The sequence below is a fragment of the Dendrobates tinctorius genome, unplaced genomic scaffold (assembly GCF_039654945.1).
Source record: "Dendrobates tinctorius isolate UK_male_01 unplaced genomic scaffold, ASM3965494v1 ptg000250l, whole genome shotgun sequence".
Lineage (NCBI taxonomy): Eukaryota > Metazoa > Chordata > Amphibia > Anura > Dendrobatidae > Dendrobates > Dendrobates tinctorius.
Window position 1 is genome coordinate 22,467,076 of NW_027361917.1, and position 20,791 is coordinate 22,487,866.

At 49.4% G+C, this 20,791-nt stretch overlaps 47 non-coding genes across 47 annotated transcripts; all 47 read left to right on the forward strand.

Moving 5' to 3' along the window:
• Nucleotides 1-213: 213 nt before the first annotated feature.
• LOC141064837 (U5 spliceosomal RNA) lies at nucleotides 214-329 on the forward strand. Its single transcript, XR_012226007.1, has one exon. It is a non-coding gene; the product is annotated as a U5 spliceosomal RNA (small nuclear RNA).
• A 314-nt stretch (nucleotides 330-643) lies between these two features.
• Nucleotides 644-759, forward strand: LOC141064308 (U5 spliceosomal RNA). The gene has a single exon (XR_012225532.1). It is a non-coding gene; the product is annotated as a U5 spliceosomal RNA (small nuclear RNA).
• Nucleotides 760-1,073: 314 nt separating this feature from the next.
• Nucleotides 1,074-1,189, forward strand: LOC141063930 (U5 spliceosomal RNA). Its single transcript, XR_012225191.1, has one exon. It is a non-coding gene; the product is annotated as a U5 spliceosomal RNA (small nuclear RNA).
• Nucleotides 1,190-1,503: 314 nt separating this feature from the next.
• Nucleotides 1,504-1,619, forward strand: LOC141064464 (U5 spliceosomal RNA). Its single transcript, XR_012225673.1, has one exon. It is a non-coding gene; the product is annotated as a U5 spliceosomal RNA (small nuclear RNA).
• Nucleotides 1,620-1,933: 314 nt separating this feature from the next.
• Nucleotides 1,934-2,049, forward strand: LOC141065024 (U5 spliceosomal RNA). Its single transcript, XR_012226176.1, has one exon. It is a non-coding gene; the product is annotated as a U5 spliceosomal RNA (small nuclear RNA).
• A 314-nt stretch (nucleotides 2,050-2,363) lies between these two features.
• LOC141063802 (U5 spliceosomal RNA) lies at nucleotides 2,364-2,479 on the forward strand. The gene has a single exon (XR_012225077.1). It is a non-coding gene; the product is annotated as a U5 spliceosomal RNA (small nuclear RNA).
• A 314-nt stretch (nucleotides 2,480-2,793) lies between these two features.
• Nucleotides 2,794-2,909, forward strand: LOC141064693 (U5 spliceosomal RNA). The gene has a single exon (XR_012225880.1). It is a non-coding gene; the product is annotated as a U5 spliceosomal RNA (small nuclear RNA).
• A 313-nt stretch (nucleotides 2,910-3,222) lies between these two features.
• On the forward strand, nucleotides 3,223-3,338 carry LOC141064956 (U5 spliceosomal RNA). The gene has a single exon (XR_012226114.1). It is a non-coding gene; the product is annotated as a U5 spliceosomal RNA (small nuclear RNA).
• Nucleotides 3,339-3,651: 313 nt separating this feature from the next.
• On the forward strand, nucleotides 3,652-3,767 carry LOC141064565 (U5 spliceosomal RNA). The gene has a single exon (XR_012225765.1). It is a non-coding gene; the product is annotated as a U5 spliceosomal RNA (small nuclear RNA).
• Nucleotides 3,768-4,081: 314 nt separating this feature from the next.
• Nucleotides 4,082-4,197, forward strand: LOC141063970 (U5 spliceosomal RNA). The gene has a single exon (XR_012225228.1). It is a non-coding gene; the product is annotated as a U5 spliceosomal RNA (small nuclear RNA).
• Nucleotides 4,198-4,510: 313 nt separating this feature from the next.
• Nucleotides 4,511-4,626, forward strand: LOC141064329 (U5 spliceosomal RNA). The gene has a single exon (XR_012225550.1). It is a non-coding gene; the product is annotated as a U5 spliceosomal RNA (small nuclear RNA).
• Nucleotides 4,627-4,940: 314 nt separating this feature from the next.
• On the forward strand, nucleotides 4,941-5,056 carry LOC141063714 (U5 spliceosomal RNA). The gene has a single exon (XR_012224998.1). It is a non-coding gene; the product is annotated as a U5 spliceosomal RNA (small nuclear RNA).
• A 314-nt stretch (nucleotides 5,057-5,370) lies between these two features.
• LOC141063872 (U5 spliceosomal RNA) lies at nucleotides 5,371-5,486 on the forward strand. The gene has a single exon (XR_012225140.1). It is a non-coding gene; the product is annotated as a U5 spliceosomal RNA (small nuclear RNA).
• Nucleotides 5,487-5,799: 313 nt separating this feature from the next.
• On the forward strand, nucleotides 5,800-5,915 carry LOC141063656 (U5 spliceosomal RNA). Its single transcript, XR_012224946.1, has one exon. It is a non-coding gene; the product is annotated as a U5 spliceosomal RNA (small nuclear RNA).
• Nucleotides 5,916-6,228: 313 nt separating this feature from the next.
• On the forward strand, nucleotides 6,229-6,344 carry LOC141063667 (U5 spliceosomal RNA). The gene has a single exon (XR_012224956.1). It is a non-coding gene; the product is annotated as a U5 spliceosomal RNA (small nuclear RNA).
• Nucleotides 6,345-6,658: 314 nt separating this feature from the next.
• On the forward strand, nucleotides 6,659-6,775 carry LOC141064650 (U5 spliceosomal RNA). Its single transcript, XR_012225841.1, has one exon. It is a non-coding gene; the product is annotated as a U5 spliceosomal RNA (small nuclear RNA).
• Nucleotides 6,776-7,089: 314 nt separating this feature from the next.
• LOC141064179 (U5 spliceosomal RNA) lies at nucleotides 7,090-7,205 on the forward strand. Its single transcript, XR_012225415.1, has one exon. It is a non-coding gene; the product is annotated as a U5 spliceosomal RNA (small nuclear RNA).
• A 313-nt stretch (nucleotides 7,206-7,518) lies between these two features.
• On the forward strand, nucleotides 7,519-7,634 carry LOC141063869 (U5 spliceosomal RNA). The gene has a single exon (XR_012225138.1). It is a non-coding gene; the product is annotated as a U5 spliceosomal RNA (small nuclear RNA).
• A 317-nt stretch (nucleotides 7,635-7,951) lies between these two features.
• Nucleotides 7,952-8,067, forward strand: LOC141064817 (U5 spliceosomal RNA). Its single transcript, XR_012225992.1, has one exon. It is a non-coding gene; the product is annotated as a U5 spliceosomal RNA (small nuclear RNA).
• A 313-nt stretch (nucleotides 8,068-8,380) lies between these two features.
• Nucleotides 8,381-8,496, forward strand: LOC141063940 (U5 spliceosomal RNA). The gene has a single exon (XR_012225200.1). It is a non-coding gene; the product is annotated as a U5 spliceosomal RNA (small nuclear RNA).
• A 314-nt stretch (nucleotides 8,497-8,810) lies between these two features.
• Nucleotides 8,811-8,926, forward strand: LOC141065095 (U5 spliceosomal RNA). Its single transcript, XR_012226240.1, has one exon. It is a non-coding gene; the product is annotated as a U5 spliceosomal RNA (small nuclear RNA).
• Nucleotides 8,927-9,240: 314 nt separating this feature from the next.
• Nucleotides 9,241-9,356, forward strand: LOC141063919 (U5 spliceosomal RNA). Its single transcript, XR_012225182.1, has one exon. It is a non-coding gene; the product is annotated as a U5 spliceosomal RNA (small nuclear RNA).
• Nucleotides 9,357-9,669: 313 nt separating this feature from the next.
• LOC141064078 (U5 spliceosomal RNA) lies at nucleotides 9,670-9,785 on the forward strand. The gene has a single exon (XR_012225323.1). It is a non-coding gene; the product is annotated as a U5 spliceosomal RNA (small nuclear RNA).
• Nucleotides 9,786-10,098: 313 nt separating this feature from the next.
• Nucleotides 10,099-10,214, forward strand: LOC141063899 (U5 spliceosomal RNA). The gene has a single exon (XR_012225164.1). It is a non-coding gene; the product is annotated as a U5 spliceosomal RNA (small nuclear RNA).
• Nucleotides 10,215-10,527: 313 nt separating this feature from the next.
• On the forward strand, nucleotides 10,528-10,643 carry LOC141063757 (U5 spliceosomal RNA). The gene has a single exon (XR_012225037.1). It is a non-coding gene; the product is annotated as a U5 spliceosomal RNA (small nuclear RNA).
• A 314-nt stretch (nucleotides 10,644-10,957) lies between these two features.
• Nucleotides 10,958-11,073, forward strand: LOC141064907 (U5 spliceosomal RNA). Its single transcript, XR_012226071.1, has one exon. It is a non-coding gene; the product is annotated as a U5 spliceosomal RNA (small nuclear RNA).
• A 314-nt stretch (nucleotides 11,074-11,387) lies between these two features.
• Nucleotides 11,388-11,503, forward strand: LOC141065013 (U5 spliceosomal RNA). Its single transcript, XR_012226166.1, has one exon. It is a non-coding gene; the product is annotated as a U5 spliceosomal RNA (small nuclear RNA).
• Nucleotides 11,504-11,817: 314 nt separating this feature from the next.
• Nucleotides 11,818-11,933, forward strand: LOC141064291 (U5 spliceosomal RNA). The gene has a single exon (XR_012225517.1). It is a non-coding gene; the product is annotated as a U5 spliceosomal RNA (small nuclear RNA).
• Nucleotides 11,934-12,247: 314 nt separating this feature from the next.
• On the forward strand, nucleotides 12,248-12,363 carry LOC141063698 (U5 spliceosomal RNA). The gene has a single exon (XR_012224983.1). It is a non-coding gene; the product is annotated as a U5 spliceosomal RNA (small nuclear RNA).
• Nucleotides 12,364-12,677: 314 nt separating this feature from the next.
• Nucleotides 12,678-12,794, forward strand: LOC141064343 (U5 spliceosomal RNA). The gene has a single exon (XR_012225563.1). It is a non-coding gene; the product is annotated as a U5 spliceosomal RNA (small nuclear RNA).
• Nucleotides 12,795-13,108: 314 nt separating this feature from the next.
• Nucleotides 13,109-13,224, forward strand: LOC141064263 (U5 spliceosomal RNA). Its single transcript, XR_012225491.1, has one exon. It is a non-coding gene; the product is annotated as a U5 spliceosomal RNA (small nuclear RNA).
• A 771-nt stretch (nucleotides 13,225-13,995) lies between these two features.
• LOC141063777 (U5 spliceosomal RNA) lies at nucleotides 13,996-14,111 on the forward strand. Its single transcript, XR_012225055.1, has one exon. It is a non-coding gene; the product is annotated as a U5 spliceosomal RNA (small nuclear RNA).
• Nucleotides 14,112-14,425: 314 nt separating this feature from the next.
• Nucleotides 14,426-14,541, forward strand: LOC141064838 (U5 spliceosomal RNA). Its single transcript, XR_012226008.1, has one exon. It is a non-coding gene; the product is annotated as a U5 spliceosomal RNA (small nuclear RNA).
• A 314-nt stretch (nucleotides 14,542-14,855) lies between these two features.
• Nucleotides 14,856-14,971, forward strand: LOC141064310 (U5 spliceosomal RNA). Its single transcript, XR_012225534.1, has one exon. It is a non-coding gene; the product is annotated as a U5 spliceosomal RNA (small nuclear RNA).
• Nucleotides 14,972-15,285: 314 nt separating this feature from the next.
• On the forward strand, nucleotides 15,286-15,401 carry LOC141063931 (U5 spliceosomal RNA). The gene has a single exon (XR_012225192.1). It is a non-coding gene; the product is annotated as a U5 spliceosomal RNA (small nuclear RNA).
• A 312-nt stretch (nucleotides 15,402-15,713) lies between these two features.
• LOC141064465 (U5 spliceosomal RNA) lies at nucleotides 15,714-15,829 on the forward strand. Its single transcript, XR_012225674.1, has one exon. It is a non-coding gene; the product is annotated as a U5 spliceosomal RNA (small nuclear RNA).
• Nucleotides 15,830-16,143: 314 nt separating this feature from the next.
• LOC141065025 (U5 spliceosomal RNA) lies at nucleotides 16,144-16,259 on the forward strand. Its single transcript, XR_012226177.1, has one exon. It is a non-coding gene; the product is annotated as a U5 spliceosomal RNA (small nuclear RNA).
• Nucleotides 16,260-16,573: 314 nt separating this feature from the next.
• On the forward strand, nucleotides 16,574-16,689 carry LOC141063969 (U5 spliceosomal RNA). Its single transcript, XR_012225227.1, has one exon. It is a non-coding gene; the product is annotated as a U5 spliceosomal RNA (small nuclear RNA).
• A 314-nt stretch (nucleotides 16,690-17,003) lies between these two features.
• LOC141064694 (U5 spliceosomal RNA) lies at nucleotides 17,004-17,119 on the forward strand. Its single transcript, XR_012225881.1, has one exon. It is a non-coding gene; the product is annotated as a U5 spliceosomal RNA (small nuclear RNA).
• A 313-nt stretch (nucleotides 17,120-17,432) lies between these two features.
• On the forward strand, nucleotides 17,433-17,548 carry LOC141063699 (U5 spliceosomal RNA). The gene has a single exon (XR_012224984.1). It is a non-coding gene; the product is annotated as a U5 spliceosomal RNA (small nuclear RNA).
• Nucleotides 17,549-17,861: 313 nt separating this feature from the next.
• Nucleotides 17,862-17,977, forward strand: LOC141064566 (U5 spliceosomal RNA). Its single transcript, XR_012225766.1, has one exon. It is a non-coding gene; the product is annotated as a U5 spliceosomal RNA (small nuclear RNA).
• A 314-nt stretch (nucleotides 17,978-18,291) lies between these two features.
• Nucleotides 18,292-18,407, forward strand: LOC141063972 (U5 spliceosomal RNA). Its single transcript, XR_012225229.1, has one exon. It is a non-coding gene; the product is annotated as a U5 spliceosomal RNA (small nuclear RNA).
• Nucleotides 18,408-18,720: 313 nt separating this feature from the next.
• On the forward strand, nucleotides 18,721-18,836 carry LOC141064009 (U5 spliceosomal RNA). Its single transcript, XR_012225263.1, has one exon. It is a non-coding gene; the product is annotated as a U5 spliceosomal RNA (small nuclear RNA).
• Nucleotides 18,837-19,150: 314 nt separating this feature from the next.
• LOC141063715 (U5 spliceosomal RNA) lies at nucleotides 19,151-19,266 on the forward strand. Its single transcript, XR_012224999.1, has one exon. It is a non-coding gene; the product is annotated as a U5 spliceosomal RNA (small nuclear RNA).
• Nucleotides 19,267-19,580: 314 nt separating this feature from the next.
• Nucleotides 19,581-19,696, forward strand: LOC141063873 (U5 spliceosomal RNA). Its single transcript, XR_012225141.1, has one exon. It is a non-coding gene; the product is annotated as a U5 spliceosomal RNA (small nuclear RNA).
• Nucleotides 19,697-20,009: 313 nt separating this feature from the next.
• Nucleotides 20,010-20,125, forward strand: LOC141063657 (U5 spliceosomal RNA). The gene has a single exon (XR_012224947.1). It is a non-coding gene; the product is annotated as a U5 spliceosomal RNA (small nuclear RNA).
• A 313-nt stretch (nucleotides 20,126-20,438) lies between these two features.
• Nucleotides 20,439-20,554, forward strand: LOC141064069 (U5 spliceosomal RNA). Its single transcript, XR_012225315.1, has one exon. It is a non-coding gene; the product is annotated as a U5 spliceosomal RNA (small nuclear RNA).
• The last annotated feature ends 237 nt before the right edge of the window (nucleotides 20,555-20,791 follow it).

Consider the following 20,791-nt stretch of genomic DNA (forward strand, 5'->3'; position numbering starts at 1 on the left):
GTAGCAGTGGATGGCCTTCTTCCAGGCAGCTGGACATGTGACTCTCTGGCAGCAGGATGGAGCTGAACACAGAGCACCCTGCGGAAAATGGGCTGTGTGTTGCCGTTTTTGTTTTTCCATAGCCAAACCACGCACCCACTTCTAGGTGGTCTCCCTGGGCCAAATTGAGGGCTGTGCCCATGGTGGTAGGTCAGGAGGAAGCCCTTGCCCAGTATACTCTGGCTTCTTTTCAGAACGTAAAAATCTTTCGCCTTTTACTAAAGATTTCCGTGGAGAGAAGCAAAACTGAGTTTTGTGGCAATTTTTGCACGCTCCAGCTTGCTGGGGCTACCTTAAATGGGTTCAACAACAGAATGAAGGAATGAGTGGGTGGGGTTTTGGTGGGAGACTGTACTCTGGGGCTGATGGGAGATGTCTCTCATTTGAATATTGTAGCAGTGGATGGCCTTCTTCCAGGCAGCGGGACATGTGACTTTCTGGCAGCAAGATGGAGCTGAACACGGAGCAGCCTGCGGAAAATGGGCTGTGTGTTGCCGTTTTTGTTTTTCCATAGCCAAACCACGCACCCACTTCTAGGTGGTCTCCCTGGGCCAAATGAGGGCTGTGCCCATGGTGGTAGGTCATGGGGAAGCCCTTGCCCAGTATACTCTGGCTTCTCTTCAGAACGTAAAAATCTTTCGCCTTTTACTAAAGATTTCCGTGGAGACAAGCAAAACTGAGTTTTGTGGCAATTTTTGCACGCTCAAGCTTGCTGGGGTTTTCTTAAATGGGTTCATCAACAGAATGAAGGAATGAGTGGGTGGGGTTTTGGTGGGAGACTGTACTCTGGGGCTGCTGGGAAATGTCTCTCATTTGAATATTGTAGCAGTGGATGGCGTTCTTCCAGGCAGCGGGACATGTGAGTTTCTGGCAGCAGGATGGAGATGAACACGGTGCAGCCTGTGGAAAATGGGCTGTGTGTTGCCGTTTTTGTTTTTCCATAGCCAAACCATGCACCCACTTCTAGGTGGTCTCCCTGGGCCAAATGAGGGCTGTCCCCATGGTGGTAGGTCAGGAGGAAGCATTTGCCCAGTATACTCTGGCTTCTCTTCAGAACGTAAAAAGTTTTCGCCTTTTACTAAAGATTTCCGTGGAGAGAAGCAAAACTGAGTTTTGTGGCAATTTTTGCACGCTCCAGCTTGCTGGGGCTTCCTTAAATGGGTTCAACAACAGAATGAAGGAATGAGTGGGTGGGGTTTTGGTGGGAGACTGTATTCTGGGGCTGATGGGAAATGCCTCTCATTTGAATATTGTAGCAGTGGATGGCATTCTTCCAGGCAGCGGGACATGTGACTCTCTGTCAGCAGGATGGAGCTGAACATGGAGCAGCCTGCGGAAAATGGGCTGTGTGTTGCCGTTTTTGTTTTTCCGTAGCCAAACCACGCACCCACTTCTAGGTGGTCTCCCTGGGCCAAATGAGGGCTGCGTCCATGGTGGTAGGTCTGGAGGAAGCCCTTGCCCAGTATACTCTGGCTTTTCTTCAGAACTTAAAAATCTTTTGCCTTTTATTAAAGATTTCCGTGGAGAGACGCAAAACTGAGTTTTGTGGCAATTTTTGCACGCTCCAGCTTGCTGGGGCTTCCTTAAATGGGTTCAACAACAGAATGAAGGAATGAGTGGGTGGGGTTTTGGTGGGAGACTGTACTCTGGGGCTGCTGGGAAATGTCTCTCATTTGAATATTGTAGCAGTGGATGGCCTTCTTCCAGGCAGCGGGACATGTGACTCTCTGGCAGCACGATGGAGCTGAACACGGAGCAGCCTGTGGAAAATGGGCTGTGTGTTGCCATTTTTGTTTTTCCATAGCCAAACCATGCAACCACTTCTAGGTGGTCTCCCTGGGCCAAATGAGGGCTGTGCACATGGTGGTAGGTCAGGAGGAAGCCTTTGACCAGTATACTCTGGCTTCTTTTCAGAACGTAAAAATCTTTCGCCTTTTACTAAAGATTTCCGTGGAGAGAAGCAAAACTGAGTTTTGTGGCAATTTTTGCACGCTCCAGCTTGCTGGGGTTTTCTTAAATGGGTTCAACAACAGAATGAAGGAATGAGTGGGTGGGGTTTTGGTGGGAGACTGTACTCTAGGGCTGCTGGGAAATGTCTCTCATTTGAATATTGTAACAGTGGACGGCCTTGTTCCAGGCAGCGGGACATGTGACTCTCTGGCAGCAGGATGGAGCTGAACACGGAGCAGCCTGCGGAAAATGGGCTGTGTGTTGCCGTTTTTGTTTTTCCATAGCCAAACCACGCACCCATTTCTAGGTGGTCTCCCTGGGCCAAATGAGGGCTGTGCCCATGGTGGTAGGTCAGGAGGAAGCCATTGCCCAGTATTCTCTGGCTTCTCTTCAGAACGTAAAAATCTTTCGCCTTTTACTAAAGATTTCCGTGGAGAGAAGCAAAACTGAGTTTTGTGGCAGTTTTTGCACGCTCCAGCTTGCTGGGGTTTCCTTAAATGGGTTCAACAACAGAATGAAGGAATGAGTGGGTGGGGTTTTGGTGGGAGACTGTACTCTGGGGCTGCTGGGAAATGTCTCTCATTTGAATATTGTAGCAGTGGATGGCCTTCTTCCAGGCAGCTGGGCATGTTACTCTCTGTCAGCACGATGGAGCTGAACACGGAGCAGCCTGCGGAAAATGGGCTGTGTGTTGCCATTTTTGTTTTTCCATAGCCAAACCACGCACCCACGTCTAGGTGGTCTCCCTGGGCCAAATGAGGGCTGTGCCCATGGTGGTAGGTCAGGAGGAAGCCCTTGCCCAGTATACTCTGGCTTCTCTTCAGAAAGTAAAAATCTTTTGCCTGTTACTAAATGTTTCCGTGGAGAGAAACAAAACTGAGTTCTGTGGCAATTTTTGCATGCTCCAGCTTGCTGGGGCTTCCTTAAATGGGTTCAACAACAGAATGAAGGAATGAGTGGGTGGGTTTTGGTGGGAGACTGTACTATGGGGCTGTTGGGAAATATCTCTCATTTGAATATTGTAGCAGTGGATGGCCTTCTTCCAGGCAGCGGGACATGTGACTCTCTGGCAGCAGGATGGAGCTGAACACAGAGCAGCCTGCGGAAAATGGGCTGTGTGTTGCCGTTTTTGTTTTTCCATAGCCAAACCACGCACCCACTTCTAGGTGGTCTCCCTGGGCCAAATGAGGGTTGTGCCCATGGTGGTAGGTCAGGAGGAAGCCCTTGCCCAGTATACTCTGGCTTCTCTTCAGAACGTAAAAATCTTTCGCCTTTTACTAAAGATTTCCGTGGAGAGAAACAAAACTGAGTTTTGTGGCAATTTTTGCACGCTCCAGCTTGCTGGGGCTTCCTTAAATGTGTTCAACAACAGAATGAAGGAATGAGTGGGTGGGTTTTGGTGGGAGACTGTATTATGGGGCTGCTGGGAAACGTCTCTCATTTGAATATTGTAGCAGTGGATGGCCTTCTTCCAGGCAGCGGGACATGTGACTCTCTGGCAGCAGGATGGAGCTGAACACAGAGCAGCCTGCGGAAAATGGGCTGTGTGTTGCCGTTTTTGTTTTTCCATAGCCAAACCACGCACCCACTTCCAGGTGGTCTCCATGGGCCAAATGAGGGCTGTGCCCATGGTGGTAGGTCAGGAGGAAGCCCTTGCCCAGTATACTCTAGCTTCTTTTCAGAACGTAAAAATCTTTCACCTTTTACTAAAGATTTCCATGGAGAGAAGCAAAACTGAGTTTTGTGGCAATTTTTGCACGCTCCAGCTTGCTGGGGTTTCCTTAAATGGGTTCAACAACAGAATGAAGGAATGAGTGGGTGGGGTTTTGGTGGGAGACTGTACTCTGGGGCTGATGGGAAATGCCTCTCATTTGAATATTGTAGCAGTGGATGGCATTCTTCCAGGCAGCGGGACATGTGACTCTCTGGCAGCAGGATGGAGCTGAACACGGAGCAGCCTGCGGAAAATGGGCTGTGTGTTGCCGTTTTTGTTTTTCCATAGCCAAACCACGCACCCACTTCTAAGTGGTCTCCCTGGGCCAAATGAGGGCTGCGTCCATGGTGGTAGGTCTGGAGGAAGCCCTTGCCCAGTATACTCTGGCTTGTCTTCAGAACGTAAAAATCTTTCACCTTTTACTAAAGATTTCCGTGGAGATAAGCAAAACTGAGTTTTGTGGCAATTTTTGCACGCTCCAGCTTGCTGGGGCTTTCTTAAATGGGTTCAACAACAGAATGAAGGAATGAGTGGGTGGTGTTTTGGTGGGAGACTGTACTCTGGGGCTGCTGGGAGATGTCTCTCATTTGAATGTTGTAACAGTGGATGGCCTTTTCCAGGCAGCGGGACATGTGACTCTCTGGCAGCACGATGGAGCTGAACACGGAGCAGCCTGCGGAAAATGGGCTGTGTGTTGCCATTTTTGTTTATCCATAGCCAAACCACGCACCCACTTCTAGGTGGTCTCCCTGGGCCAAATGAGGGCTGCGTCCATGGTGGTAGGTCAGGAGGAAGCCCTTGCCCAGTATACTCTGGCTTCGTTTCAGAATGTAAAAATCTTTCACCTTTTACTAAAGATTTCCGTGGAGAGAAGCAAAACTGAGTTTTGTGGCAATTTTTGCACGCTCCAGCTTGCTGGGGCTACCTTAAATAGGTTCAACAACAGAATGAAGGAATGAGTGGGTGGGGTTTTGGTGGGAGACTGTACTCTGGGGCTGATGGGAGATGCCTCTCATTTGAATATTGTAGCAGTGGATTGCCTTCTTCCAGGCAGCGGGACATGTGACTCTCTGGCAGCAGGATGGAGCTGAACACAGAGCAGCCTGCGGAAAATGGGATGTGTGTTGCCGTTTTTGTTTTTCCATAGCCAAACCACGCACCCACTTCTAGGTGGTCTCCCTGGGCCAAATGAGGGCTGTGCCCATGGTGGTAGGTCTGGAGGAAGCCCTTGCCCAGTATACTCTGGCTTTTCTTCAGAACGTAAAAATCTTTAGCCTTTTACTAAAGATTTCCGTGGAGAGAAGCAAAACTGAGTTTTGTGGCAATTTTTGCACGCTCTAGCTTGCTGGGGCTTCCTTAAATGGGTTCAACAACAGAATGAAGGAATGAGTGGGTGGGGTTTTGGTGGGAGACTGTACTCTGGGGCTGCTGGGAAATGTCTTTCATTTGAATATTGTAGCAGTGGATGGCGTTCTTCCAGGCAGCGGGACAGGTGACTCTCTGGCAGCAAGATGGAGATGAATACGGAGCAGCCTGCGGAAAATGGGCTGTGTGTTTCCGTTTTTGTTTTTCCATAGCCAAACCACGCACCCACTTCTAGGTGGTCTCCCTGGGCCAAATGAGGGCTGTGCCCATGGTGGTAGGTCAGGAGGAAGCCCTTGCCCAGTATACTCTGGCTTCTTTACAGAACGTAAAAATCTTTTGCCTTTTACTAAAGATTTCCGTGGAGAGAAACAAAACTGAGTTTTGTGGCAATTTTTGCACGCTCCAGCTTGCTGGGGCTTCCTTAAATGGGTTCAACAACAGAATGAAGGAATGAGTGGGTGGGTTTTGGTGGGAGACTGTACTATGGGGCTGCTGGGAAATGTCTTTCATTTGAATATTGTAGCAGTGGATGGCCTTCTTCCAGGCAGCGGGACATGTGACTCTCTGGCAGCACGATGGAGCTGAACACGGAGCAGCCTGCGGAAAATGGGCTGTGTGTTGCCATTTTTGTTTTTCCATAGCCAAACCACGCACCCACTTCTAGGTGGTCTCCCTCGGCCAAATGAGGGCTGCGTCCATGGTGGTAGGTCAGGAGGAAGCCCTTGCCTAGTATACTCTGGCTTTTCTTCAAAACGTAAAAATCTTTAGCCTTTTACTAAAGATTTCCGTGGAGAGAAGCAAAACTGAGTTTTGTGGCAATTTTTGCACGCTCTAGCTTGCTGGGGCTTCCTTAAATGGGTTCAACAACAGAATGAAGGAATGAGTGGGTGGGTTTTGGTGGGAGACTGTACTATGGGGCTGTTGGGAAATATCTCTCATTTGAATATTGTAGCAGTGGATGGCCTTCTTCCAGGCAGCGGGACATGTGACTCTCTGGCAGCAGGATGGAGCTGAACACAGAGCAGCCTGCGGAAAATGGGCTGTGTGTTGCCGTTTTTGTTTTTCCATAGCCAAACCACGCACCCACTTCTAGGTGGTCTCCCTGGGCCAAATGAGGGCTGTGCTCATGGTGGTAGGTCTGGAGGAAGCCCTTGCCCAGTATACTCTGGCTTTTCTTCAGAACGTAAAAATCTTTTGCCTTTTACTAAAGATTTCCGTGGAGAGAAGCAAAACTGAGTTTTGTGGCAATTTTTGCACGCTACAGCTTGCTGGGGCTTCCTTAAATGGGTTCAACAACAGAATGAAGGAATGAGTGGGTGGGGTTTTGGTGGGAGACTATACTCTGGGGCTGCTGGGAAATGTCTCTCATTTGAATATTGTAGCAGTGGATGGCCTTCTTCCAGACAGCGGGACATGTGACTCTCTGGCAGCACGATGGAGCTGAACACGGAGCAGCCTGCGGAAAATGGGCTGTGTGTTGCCATTTTTGTTTTTCCATAGCCAAACCACGCACCCACTTCTAGGTGGTCTCCCTGGGCCAAATGAGGGCTGTGCCCATGGTGGTAGGTCAGGAGGAAGCCCTTGCCCAGTATATTCTGGCTTCTTTTCAGAACGTAAAAATCTTTCATCTTTTACTAAAGATTTCCGTGGAGAGAAGCAAAACTGAGTTTTTTTGGCAATTTTTGCACGCTCCAGCTTGCAGGGGCTACCTTAAATGGGTTCAACAACAGAATGAAGGAATGAGTGGGTGCGGTTTTGGTGGGAAACTGTACTCTGGGGCTGATGGGAGATGCCGCTCATTTGAATATTGTAGCAGTGGATGGCCTTCTTCCAGGCAGCGGGACATGTGACTTTCTGGCAGCAGGATGGAGCTGAACACGGAGCAGCCTGTGGAAAATGGGCTGTGTGTTGCCGTTTTTGTTTTTCCATAGCCAAACCACGCACCCACTTCTAGGTGGTCTCCCTGGGCCAAATGAGGGCTGTGCCCATGGTGGTAGGTCAGGAGGAAGCCCTTGCCCAGTATACTCTGACTTCTTTTCAGAACGTAAAAATTTTTTGCCTTTTACTAAAGATTTCCGTGGAGAGAAACAAAACTGAGTTTTGTGGCAATTTTTGCACGCTCCAGTTTGCTGGGGCTTCCTTAAATGGGTTCAACAACAGAATGAAGGAATGAGTGGGTGGGTTTTGGTGGGAGACTGTACTATGGGGCTGCTGGGAAATGTCTCTCATTTGAATATTGTAGCAGTGGATGGCCTTCTTCCAGGCAGCGGGACATTTGACTCTCTGGCAGCAGGATGGAGCTGAACACAGAGCAGCCTGCGGAAAATGGGCTGTGTGTTGCCGTTTTTGTTTTTCCATAGCCAAACCACGCACCCACTTCTAGGTGGTCTCCCTGGGCCAAATGAGGGCTGTGCCCATGGTGGTAGGTCAGGAGGAAGCCCTTGCCCAGTATACTCTGGCTTCTCTTCAGAACGTAAAAATCTTTCGCCTTTTACTAAAGATTTCCATGGAGAGAAACAAAACTGAGTTTTGTGGCAATTTTTGCACGCTCCAGCTTGCTGGGGCTTCCTTAAATGGGTTCAACAACAGAATGATGGAATGAATGAGTGGGTGGGTTTTGGTGGGAGACTGTACTATGTGGCTGCTGGGAAATGTCTCTCATTTGAATATTGTAGCAGTGGATGGCCTTCTTCCAGGCAGCGGGACATGTGACTCTCTGGCAGCAGGATGGAGCTGAACACAGAGCAGCCTGCGGAAAATGGGCTGTGTGTTGCCGTTTTTGTTTTTCCATAGCCAAACCATGCACCCACTTCTAGGTGGTCTCCCTGGGCCAAATGAGGGCTGCGTCCATGGTGGTAGGTCAGGAGGAAGCCCTTGCCCAGTATACGCTGGCTTCTCTTCTGAGCTTAAAATCTTTCGCCTTTTACTAAAGCTTTCCGTGGAGAGAAACAAAACTGAGTTTCGTGGCAATTTTTGCACGATCCAGCTTGCTGAGGTTTCCTTAAATGGGTTCAACAACAGAATCAAGGAATGAGTGGGTGGGGTTTTGGTGGGAGACTGTATTCTGGGGCTGCTGGGAAATGTCTCTCATTTGAATATTGTAGCAGTGGATGGCGTTCTTCCAGGCAGCGGGACAGGTGACTCTCTGGCAGCAAGATGGAGCTGAACACGGAGCAGCCTGCGGAAAATGGGCTGTGTGTTCCCGTTTTTGTTTTTCCATAGCCAAACCACGCACCCACTTCTAGGTGGTCTCCCTGGGCCAAATGAGGGCTGCGTCCATGGTGGTAGGTCTGGAGGAAGCCCTTGCCCAGTATACTCTGGCGTTTCTTCAGAACGTAAAAATCTTTTGCCTTTTACTAAAGATTTCCGTGGAGAGAAGCAAAACTGAGTTTTGTGGCAATTTTTGCACGCTCCAGCTTGCTGGGGTTTCCTTAAATGGGTTCAACAATAGAATGAAGAAATGAGTGGGTGGGGTTTTGGTGGGAGACTGTACTCTGGGGCTGCTGGGAAATGTCTCTCATTTGAAAATTGTAGCAGTGGATGGCCTTCTTCCAGGCAGCGGGACATGTGACTCTCTGGCAGCACGATGGAGCTGAACACGGAGCAGCCTGCGGAAAATGGGCTGTGTGTTGCCGTTTTTGTTTTTCCATAGCCAAACCACGCACCCACTTCTAGGTGGTCTCCCTGGGCCAAATGAGGGCTGTGCCCATGGTGGTAGGTCAGGAGGAAGCCCTTTCCCAGTATACTCTGGCTTCTCTTCAGAACGTAAAAATCTTTCGCCTTTTACTAAAGATTTCCGTGGAGAGAAGCAAAACTGAGTTTTGTGGCAATTTTTGCACGCTCCCGCTTGCTGGGGTTTCCTTAAATGGGTTCAACAACAGAATGAAGGAATCAGTGGGTGGGGTTTTGGTGGGAGACTGTACTCTGGGGCTGCTGGGAAATGTCTCTCATTTGAATATTGTAGCAGTGGATGGCGTTCTTCCAGGCAGCGGGACAGGTGACTCTCTGGCAGCAAGATGGAGCTGAACACGGAGCAGCCTGCGGAAAATGGGCTGTGTGTTCCTGTTTTTGTTTTTCCATAGCCAAACCACGCACCCACTTCTAGGTGGTCTCCCTGGGCCAAATGAGGGCTGTGCCCATGGTGGTAGGTCAGGAGGAAACCCTTGCCCAGTATTCTCTGGCTTCTTTTCAGAACGTAAAAATCTTTTGCCTTTTACTAAAGATTTCCGTGGAGAGAAACAAAACTGAGTTTTGTGGCAATTTTTGCACGCTCCAGCTTGCTGGGGCTTCCTTAAATGGGTTCAACAACAGAATGAAGGAATGAGTGGGTGGGTTTTGGTGGGAGACTGTACTATGGGGCTGCTGGGAAATGTCTCTCATTTGAATATTGTAGCAGTGGATGGCCTTCTTCCAGGCAGCGGGACATGTGACTCTCTGGCAGCAGGATGGAGTTGAACACAGAGCAGCCTGCGGAAAATGGGCTGTGTGTTGCCGTTTTTGTTTTTCCATAGCCAAACCGTGCACCCACTTCTAGGTGGTCTCCCTGGGCCAAATGAGGGCTGTGCCCATGGTGGTAGGTCAGGAGGAAGCCCTTGCCCAGTATACTCTGGCTTCTTTTCAGAACGTAAAAATCTTTCACCTTTTACTAAAGATTTCCGTGAATAGAAGCAAAACTGAGTTTTGTGGCAATTTTTGCACGCTCCAGCTTGCTGGGGATATCTTAAATGGGTTCAACAACAGAATGAAGGAATGAGTGGGTGGGGTTTTGGTGGGAGACTGTACTCTGGGGCTGATGGGAGATGCCTCTCATTTGAATATTGTAGCAGGGGATGGCCTTCTTCCAGGCAGGTGACAGGTGACTCTCTGGCAGCAAGATGGAGCTGAACACGGAGCAGCCTGCGGAAAATGGGCTGTGTGTTCCCGTTTTTGTTTTTCCATAGCGAAACCACGCACCCACTTCTAGGTGGTCTCCCTGGGCCAAATGAGGGCTGTGCCCATGGTGGTAGGTCAGGAGGAAGCCCTTGCCCAGTATACTCTGGCTTCTCTTCAGAACGTAAAAATCTTTCGCCTTTTACTAAAGATTTCCGTGGAGAAAAACAAAACTGAGTTTTGTAGCAATTTTTGCACGCTCCAGCTTGCTGGGGCTTCCTTAAATGGGTTCAACAACAGAATGAAGGAATGAGTGGGTGGGTTTTGGTGGGAGACTGTACTCTGGGGCTGCTGGGAAATGTCTCTCATTTGAATATTGTAGCAGTGGATGGCCTTCTTCCAGGCAGCGGGACATGTGACTCTCTGGCAGCAGGATGGAGCTGAACACAGAGCAGCCTGCGGAAAATGGGCTGTGTGTTGCCGTTTTTGTTTTTCCATAGCCAAACCACGCACCCACTTCTAGGTGGTCTCCCTGGGCCAAATGAGGGCTGTGCCCATGGTGGTAGGTCAGGAGGAAGCCCTTGCCCAGTATACTCTGGCTTCTCTTCAGAACGTAAAAATCTTTCGCCTTTTACTAAAGGATTCCGTGGAGAGAAGCAAAACTGAGTTTTCTGACAATTTTTGCACGCTCCAGCTTGCTGGGGCTTCCTTAAATGGGTTCAACAACAGAATGAAGGAATGAGTGGGTGGGGTTTTGGTGGGAGACTGTACTCTGGGGCTGCTGGGAAATGTCTCTCATTTGAATATTGTAGCAGTGGATTGTCTTCTTCCAGGCAGTGGGACATGTGACTCTCTGGCAGCACGATGGAGCTGAACACGGAGCAGCCTGCGGAAAATGGGCTGTGTGTTGCCGTTTTTGTTTTTCCATAGCCAAACCACGCACCCACTTTTAGGTGGTCTCCCTGGGCCAAATGAGGGCTGTGCCCATGGTGGTAGGTCAGGAGGAAGCCCTTGCCCAGTATACTCTGGCTTCTCTTCAGAACGTAAAAATCTTTCGCCTTTTACAAAAGATTTCCGTGGAGAGAAGCAAAACTGAGTTTTGTGGCAATTTTTGCACGCTCCAGCTTGCTGGGGCTTCCTTAAATGGTTGCAACAACAGAATGAAGGAATGAGTGGGTGGGGTTTTGGTGGGAGACTGTACTCTGGGGCTGCTGGGTAATGTCTCTCATTTGAATATTGTAGCAGTGGATGGACTTCTTCCAGGCAGCGGGACATGTGACTCTCTGGCAGCACGATGGAGCAGAACACGGAGCACCCTGCGGAAAAAGGGCTGTGTGTTGCCGTTTTTGTTTTTCCATAGCCAAACCACGCACCCACTTCTAGGTGGTCTCCCTGGGCCAAATGAGGGCTGTGCCCATGGTGGTAGGTCAGGAGGAAGCCCTTGCCCAGTATACTCTGGCTTCTCTTCAGAACGTAAAAATCTTTCGCCTTTTACTAAAGATTTCCGTGGAGAGAAGCAAAACTGAGTTTTGTGGCAATTTTTGCACGCTCCAGCTTGCTAGGGCTTCCTTAAATGGGTTCAACAATAGAATGAAGGAATGAGTGGGTGGGGTTTTGGTGGGAGACTGTATTCTGGGGCTGATGGGAAATGCCTCTCATTTGAATATTGTAGCAGTGGATGGCATTCTTCCAGGCAGCGGGACATGTGACTCTCTGGCAGCAGAATGGAGCTGAACACGGAGCAGCCTGCGGAAAATGGGCTGTGTGTTGCCGTTTTTGTTTTTCCATAGCCAAACCACGCACCCACTTCTAGGTGGTCTCCCTGGGCCAAATGAGGGCTGCATCCATGGTGGTAGGTATGGAGAAAGCCCTTGCCCAGTATACTATGGCTTTTCTTCACAACGTAAAAATCTTTTGCCTTTTACTAAAGATTTCCGTGGAGAGAAGCAAAACTGAGTTTTGTGGCAATTTTTGCACGCTCCAGCTTGCTGCGGCTTCCTTAAATGGGTTCAACAACAGAAGGAAGGAATGAGTGGGTGGGGTTTTGGTGGGAGACTGTACTCTGGGGCTGCTGGGAAATGTCTCTCATTTGAATATTGTAGCAGTGGATGGCTTTCTTCCAGGCAGCGGGACATGTGACTCTCTGGCAGCACGATGGAGCTGAACACGGAGCAGCCTCCGGAAAATGGGCTGTGTGTTGCCATTTTTGTTTTTCCATAGCCAAACCACGCACCCACTTCTAGGTGGTCTCCCATGGCCAAATGAGGGCTGTGCCCATGGTGGTAGGTCAGGAGGAAGCCCTTGCCCAGTATACTCTGGCTTCTCTTCAGAACATAAAAATCTTTCGCCTTTTACTAAAGATTTCCGTGGAGAGAAGCAAAACTGAGTTTTGTGGCAATTTTTGCACTCTCCAGCTTGCTGGGGCTTCCTTAAATGGTTTCAACAACAGAATGAAGGAATGAGTGGGTGGGGTTTTGGTGGGAGACTGTACTCTGGGGCTGCTGGGAAATGTCTCTCATTTGAATATTGTAGCAGTGGATGGCCTTCTTCCAGGCAGCGGGACATGTGACTCTCTGGCAGCACGATGGAGCAGAACACGGAGCAGCCTGCGGAAAATGGGCTGTGTGTTGCCGTTTTTGTTTTTCCATAGCCAAACCACGCACCCACTTCTAGGTGGTCTCCCTGGGCCAAATGAGGGCTGCATCCATGGTGGTAGGTATGGAGAAAGCCCTTGCCCAGTATACTCTGGCTTTTTTTTCAGAACGTAAAAATCTTTTGCCTTTTACTAAATATTTCCGTGGAGAGAAGCAAAACTGAGTTTTGTGGCAATTTTTGCACGCTCCAGCTTGCTGGGGCTTCCTTAAATGGGTTCAACAACAGAAGGAAGGAATGAGTGGGTGGGGTTTTGGTGGGAGACTGTACTCTGGGGCTGCTGGGAAATGTCTCTCATTTGAATATTGTAGCAGTGGATGGCTTTCTTCCAGGCAGCGGGACATGTGACTCTCTGGCAGCACGATGGAGCTGAACACAGAGCAGCCTGCGGAAAATGGGCTGTGTGTTGCCATTTTTGTTTTTCCATAGCCAAACCACGCACCCACTTCTTGGTGGTCTCCCTGGGCCAAATGAGGGCTGTGCCCATGGTGGTAGGTCAGGAGGAAGCCCTTGCACAGAATACTATGGCTTCTTTTCAGAACGTAAAAATCTTTCACCTTTTACTAAAGATTTCCGTGGAGAGAAGCAAAACTGAGTTTTGTGGCAATTTTTGCACGCTCCAGCTTGCTGGGGCTACCTTAAATGGGTTCAACAACAGAATGAAGGAATGAGTGGGTGGGGTTTTGGTGGGAGACTGTACTCTGGGGCTGATGGGAGATGCCTATCATTTGAATATTGTAGCAGTGGATGGCGTTCTTCCAGGCAGCGGGACAGGTGACTCTCTGGCAGCAAGATGGAGCTGAACACGGAGCAGCCTGCGGAAAATGGTCTGTGTGTTGCCGTTTTTGTTTTTCCATAGCCAAACCACGCACCCACTTCTAGGTGGTCTCCCTGGGCCAAATGAGTGCTGTGCCCATGGTGGTACGCTCCAGCTTGCTGGGGCTTCCTTAAATGGGTTCAACAACAGAATGAAGGAATGAGTGGGTGGGTTTTGGTGGGAGACTGTACTATGGGGCTGCTGGGAAATGTCTCTCATTTGAATATTGTAGCAGTGGATGGCCTTCTTCCAGGCAGTGGGACATGTGACTCTCTGGCAGCAGGATGGAGCTGAACACAGAGCACCCTGCGGAAAATGGGCTGTGTGTTGCCGTTTTTGTTTTTACATAGCCAAACCACGCACCCACTTCTAGGTGGTCTCCCTGGGCCAAATTGAGGGCTTTGCCCATGGTGGTAGGTCAGGAGGAAGCAAGATGGAGCTGAACACGGAGCAGCCTGCGGAAAATGGGGTGTGTGTTGCCGTTTTTGTTTTTCCATAGCCAAACCACGCACCCACTTCTAGGTGGTCTCCCTGGGCCAAATGAGGGCTGTGCCCATGGTGGTAGGTCAGGAGGAAGCCCTTGCCCAGTATACTCTGGCTTCTCTTCAGAACGTAAAAATCTTTTGCCTTTTACTAAAGATTTCCGTGGAGAGAAACAAAACTGTGTTTTGTGGCAATTTTTGCACGCTCCAGCTTGCTGGGGCTTCCTTAAATGGGTTCAACAACAGAATGAAGGAATGAGTGGGTGGGTTTTGGTGGGAGACTGTACTATGGGGCTGCTGGGAAATGTCTCTCATTTGAATATTGTAGCAGTGGATGGCCTTCTTCCAGGCAGCTGGACATGTGACTCTCTGGCAGCAGGATGGAGCTGAACACAGAGCACCCTGCGGAAAATGGGCTGTGTGTTGCCGTTTTTGTTTTTCCATAGCCAAACCACGCACCCACTTCTAGGTGGTCTCCCTGGGCCAAATTGAGGGCTGTGCCCATGGTGGTAGGTCAGGAGGAAGCCCTTGCCCAGTATACTCTGGCTTCTTTTCAGAACGTAAAAATCTTTCGCCTTTTACTAAAGATTTCCGTGGAGAGAAGCAAAACTGAGTTTTGTGGCAATTTTTGCACGCTCCAGCTTGCTGGGGCTACCTTAAATGGGTTCAACAACAGAATGAAGGAATGAGTGGGTGGGGTTTTGGTGGGAGACTGTACTCTGGGGCTGATGGGAGATGTCTCTCATTTGAATATTGTAGCAGTGGATGGCCTTCTTCCAGGCAGCGGGACATGTGACTTTCTGGCAGCAAGATGGAGCTGAACACGGAGCAGCCTGCGGAAAATGGGCTGTGTGTTGCCGTTTTTGTTTTTCCATAGCCAAACCACGCACCCACTTCTAGGTGGTCTCCCTGGGCCAAATGAGGGCTGTGCCCATGGTGGTAGGTCATGGGGAAGCCCTTGCCCAGTATACTCTGGCTTCTCTTCAGAACGTAAAAATCTTTCGCCTTTTACTAAAGATTTCCGTGGAGACAAGCAAAACTGAGTTTTGTGGCAATTTTTGCACGCTCAAGCTTGCTGGGGTTTTCTTAAATGGGTTCATCAACAGAATGAAGGAATGAGTGGGTGGGGTTTTGGTGGGAGACTGTACTCTGGGGCTGCTGGGAAATGTCTCTCATTTGAATATTGTAGCAGTGGATGGCGTTCTTCCAGGCAGCGGGACATGTGAGTTTCTGGCAGCAGGATGGAGATGAACACGGTGCAGCCTGTGGAAAATGGGCTGTGTGTTGCCGTTTTTGTTTTTCCATAGCCAAACCATGCACCCACTTCTAGGTGGTCTCCCTGGGCCAAATGAGGGCTGTCCCCATGGTGGTAGGTCAGGAGGAAGCATTTGCCCAGTATACTCTGGCTTCTCTTCAGAACGTAAAAAGTTTTCGCCTTTTACTAAAGATTTCCGTGGAGAGAAGCAAAACTGAGTTTTGTGGCAATTTTTGCACGCTCCAGCTTGCTGGGGCTTCCTTAAATGGGTTCAACAACAGAATGAAGGAATGAGTGGGTGGGGTTTTGGTGGGAGACTGTATTCTGGGGCTGATGGGAAATGCCTCTCATTTGAATATTGTAGCAGTGGATGGCATTCTTCCAGGCAGCGGGACATGTGACTCTGTCAGCAGGATGGAGCTGAACATGGAGCAGCCTGCGGAAAATGGGCTGTGTGTTGCCGTTTTTGTTTTTCCGTAGCCAAACCACGCACCCACTTCTAGGTGTTCTCCCTGGGCCAAATGAGGGCTGCGTCCATGGTGGTAGGTCTGGAGGAAGCCCTTGCCCAGTATACTCTGGCTTTTCTTCAGAACTTAAAAATCTTTTGCCTTTTATTAAAGATTTCCGTGGAGAGACGCAAAACTGAGTTTTGTGGCAATTTTTGCACGCTCCAGCTTGCTGGGGCTTCCTTAAATGGGTTCAACAACAGAATGAAGGAATGAGTGGGTGGGGTTTTGGTGGGAGACTGTACTCTGGGGCTGCTGGGAAATGTCTCTCATTTGAATATTGTAGCAGTGGATGGCCTTCTTCCAGGCAGCGGGACATGTGACTCTCTGGCAGCACGATGGAGCTGAACACGGAGCAGCCTGTGGAAAATGGGCTGTGTGTTGCCATTTTTGTTTTTCCATAGCCAAACCATGCAACCACTTCTAGGTGGTCTCCCTGGGCCAAATGAGGGCTGTGCACATGGTGGTAGGTCAGGAGGAAGCCTTTGACCAGTATACTCTGGCTTCTTTTCAGAACGTAAAAATCTTTCGCCTTTTACTAAAGATTTCCGTGGAGAGAAGCAAAACTGAGTTTTGTGGCAATTTTTGCACGCTCCAGCTTGCTGGGGTTTTCTTAAATGGGTTCAACAACAGAATGAAGGAATGAGTGGGTGGGGTTTTGGTGGGAGACTGTACTCTGGGGCTGCTGGGAAATGTCTCTCATTTGAATATTGTAACAGTGGACGGCCTTGTTCCAGGCAGCGGGACATGTGACTCTCTGGCAGCAGGATGGAGCTGAACACGGAGCAGCCTGCGGAAAATGGGCTGTGTGTTGCCGTTTTTGTTTTTCCATAGCCAAACCACGCACCCATTTCTAGGTGGTCTCCCTGGGCCAAATGAGGGCTGTGCCCATGGTGGTAGGTCAGGAGGAAGCCATTGCCCAGTATTCTCCGGCTTCTCTTCAGAACGTAAAAATCTTTCGCCTTTTACTAAAGATTTCCGTGGAGAGAAGCAAAACTGAGTTTTGTGGCAGTTTTTGCACGCTCCAGCTTGCTGGGGTTTCCTTAAATGGGTTCAACAACAGAATGAAGGAATGAGTGGGTGGGGTTTTGGTGGGAGACTGTACTCTGGGGCTGCTGGGAAATGTCTCTCATTTGAATATTGTAGCAGTGGATGGCCTTCTTCCAGGCAGCTGGGCATGTTACTCTCTGGCAGCACGATGGAGCTGAACACGGAGCAGCCTGCGGAAAATGGGCTGTGTGTTGCCATTTTTGTTTTTCCATAGCCAAACCACGCACCCACTTCTAGGTGGTCTCCCTGGGCCAAATGAGGGCTGTGCCCATGGTGGTAGGTCAGGAGGAAGCCCTTGCCCAGTATACTCTGGCTTCTCTTCAGAAAGTAAAAATCTTTTGCCTGTTACTAAATGTTTCCGTGGAGAGAAACAAAACTGAGTTCTGTGGCAATTTTTGCATGCTCCAGCTTGCTGGGGCTTCCTTAAATGGGTTCAACAACAGAATGAAGGAATGAGTGGGTGGGTTTTGGTGGGAGACTGTACTATGGGGCTGTTGGGAAATATCTCTCATTTGAATATTGTAGCAGTGGATGGCCTTCTTCCAGGCAGCGGGACATGTGACTCTCTGGCAGCAGGATGGAGCTGAACACAGAGCAGCCTGCGGAAAATGGGCTGTGTGTTGCCGTTTTTGTTTTTCCATAGCCAAACCACGCACCCACTTCTAGGTGGTCTCCCTGGGCCAAATGAGGGTTGTGCCCATGGTGGTAGGTCAGGAGGAAGCCCTTGCCCAGTATACTCTGGCTTCTCTTCAGAACGTAAAAATCTTTCGCCTTTTACTAAAGATTTCCGTGGTGAGAAACAAAACTGAGTTTTGTGGCAATTTTTGCACGCTCCAGCTTGCTGGGGCTTCCTTAAATGTGTTCAACAACAGAATGAAGGAATGAGTGGGTGGGTTTTGGTGGGAGACTGTACTATGGGGCTGCTGGGAAACGTCTCTCATTTGAATATTGTAGCAGTGGATGGCCTTCTTCCAGGCAGCGGGACATGTGACTCTCTGGCAGCAGGATGGAGCTGAACACAGAGCAGCCTGCGGAAAATGGGCTGTGTGTTGCCGTTTTTGTTTTTCCATAGCCAAACCACGCACCCACTTCCAGGTGGTCTCCATGGGCCAAATGAGGGCTGTGCCCATGGTGGTAGGTCAGGAGGAAGCCCTTGCCCAGTATACTCTAGCTTCTTTTCAGAACGTAAAAATCTTTCACCTTTTACTAAAGATTTCCATGGAGAGAAGCAAAACTGAGTTTTGTGGCAATTTTTGCACGCTCCAGCTTGCTGGGGTTTCCTTAAATGGGTTCAACAACAGAATGAAGGAATGAGTGGGTGGGGTTTTGGTGGGAGACTGTATTCTGGGGCTGATGGGAAATGCCTCTCATTTGAATATTGTAGCAGTGGATGGCATTCTTCCAGGCAGCGGGACATGTGACTCTCTGGCAGCAGGATGGAGCTGAACACGGAGCAGCCTGCGGAAAATGGGCTGTGTGTTGCCGTTTTTGTTTTTCCATAGCCAAACCACGCACCCACTTCTAAGTGGTCTCCCTGGGCCAAATGAGGGCTGCGTCCATGGTGGTAGGTCTGGAGGAAGCCCTTGCCCAGTATACTCTGGCTTGTCTTCAGAACGTAAAAATCTTTCACCTTTTACTAAAGATTTCCGTGGAGATAAGCAAAACTGAGTTTTGTGGCAATTTTTGCACGCTCCAGCTTGCTGGGGCTTTCTTAAATGGGTTCAACAACAGAATGAAGGAATGAGTGGGTGGTGTTTTGGTGGGAGACTGTACTCTGGGGCTGCTGGGAAATGTCTCTCATTTGAATGTTGTAACAGTGGATGGCCTTTTCCAGGCAGCGGGACATGTGACTCTCTGGCAGCACGATGGAGCTGAACACGGAGCAGCCTGCGGAAAATGGGCTGTGTGTTGCCATTTTTGTTTTTCCATAGCCAAACCACGCACCCACTTCTAGGTGGTCTCCCTGGGCCAAATGAGGGCTGTGTCCATGGTGGTAGGTCAGGAGGAAGCCCTTGCCCAGTATACTCTGGCTTCTTTTCAGAATGTAAAAATCTTTCACCTTTTACTAAAGATTTCCGTGGAGAGAAGCAAAACTGAGTTTTGTGGCAATTTTTGCACGCTCCAGCTTGCTGGGGCTACCTTAAATAGGTTCAACAACAGAATGAAGGAATGAGTGGGTGGGGTTTTGGTGGGAGACTGTACTCTGGGGCTGATGGGAGATGCCTCTCATTTGAATATTGTAGCAGTGGATTGCCTTCTTCCAGGCAGCGGGACATGTGACTCTCTGGCAGCAGGATGGAGCTGAACACAGAGCAGCCTGCGGAAAATGGGATGTGTGTTGCCGTTTTTGTTTTTCCATAGCCAAACCACGCACCCACTTCTAGGTGGTCTCCCTGGGCCAAATGAGGGCTGTGCCCATGGTGGTAGGTCTGGAGGAAGCCCTTGCCCAGTATACTCTGGCTTTTCTTCAGAACGTAAAAATCTTTAGCCTTTTACTAAAGATTTCCGTGGAGAGAAGCAAAACTGAGTTTTGTGGCAATTTTTGCACGCTCTAGCTTGCTGGGGCTTCCTTAAATGGGTTCAACAACAGAATGAAGGAATGAGTGGGTGGGGTTTTGGTGGGAGACTGTACTCTGGGGCTGCTGGGAAATGTCTTTCATTTGAATATTGTAGCAGTGGATGGCGTTCTTCCAGGCAGCGGGACAGGTGACTCTCTGGCAGCAAGATGGAGATGAACACGGAGCAGCCTGCGGAAAATGGGCTGTGTGTTTCCGTTTTTGTTTTTCCATAGCCAAACCACGCACCCACTTCTAGGTGGTCTCCCTGGGCCAAATGAGGGCTGTGCCCATGGTGGTAGGTCAGGAGGAAGCCCTTGCCCAGTATACTCTGGCTTCTTTACAGAACGTAAAAATCTTTTGCCTTTTACTAAAGATTTCCGTGGAGAGAAACAAAACTGAGTTTTGTGGCAATTTTTGCACGCTCCAGCTTGCTGGGGCTTCCTTAAATGGTTTCAACAACAGAATGAAGGAATGAGTGGGTGGGTTTTGGTGGGAGACTGTACTATGGGGCTGCTGGGAAATGTCTCTCATTTGAATATTGTAGCAGTGGATGGCCTTCTTCCAGGCAGCGGGACATGTGACTCTCTGGCAGCACGATGGAGCTGAACACGGAGCAGCCTGCGGAAAATGGGCTGTGTGTTGCCATTTTTGTTTTTCCATAGCCAAACCACGCACCCACTTCTAGGTGGTCTCCCTCGGCCAAATGAGGGCTGCGTCCATGGTGGTAGGTCAGGAGGAAGCCCTTGCCTAGTATACTCTGGCTTTTCTTCAAAACGTAAAAATCTTTAGCCTTTTACTAAAGATTTCCGTGGAGAGAAGCAAAACTGAGTTTTGTGGCAATTTTTGCACGCTCTAGCTTGCTGGGGCTTCCTTAAATGGGTTCAACAACAGAATGAAGGAATGAGTGGGTGGGTTTTGGTGGGAGACTGTACTATGGGGCTGTTGGGAAATATCTCTCATTTGAATATTGTAGCAGTGGATGGCCTTCTTCCAGGCAGCGGGACATGTGACTCTCTGGCAGCAGGATGGAGCTGAACACAGAGCAGCCTGCGGAAAATGGGCTGTGTGTTGCCGTTTTTGTTTTTCCATAGCCAAACCACGCACCCACTTCTAGGTGGTCTCCCTGGGCCAAATGAGGGCTGTGCTCATGGTGGTAGGTCTGGAGGAAGCCCTTGCCCAGTATACTCTGGCTTTTCTTCAGAACATAAAAATCTTTTGCCTTTTACTAAAGATTTCCGTGGAGAGAAGCAAAACTGAGTTTTGTGGCAATTTTTGCACGCTACAGCTTGCTGGGGCTTCCTTAAATGGGTTCAACAACAGAATGAAGGAATGAGTGGGTGGGGTTTTGGTGGGAGACTATACTCTGGGGCTGCTGGGAAATGTCTCTCATTTGAATATTGTAGCAGTGGATGGCCTTCTTCCAGACAGCGGGACATGTGACTCTCTGGCAGCACGATGGAGCTGAACACGGAGCAGCCTGCGGAAAATGGGCTGTGTGTTGCCATTTTTGTTTTTCCATAGCCAAACCACGCAC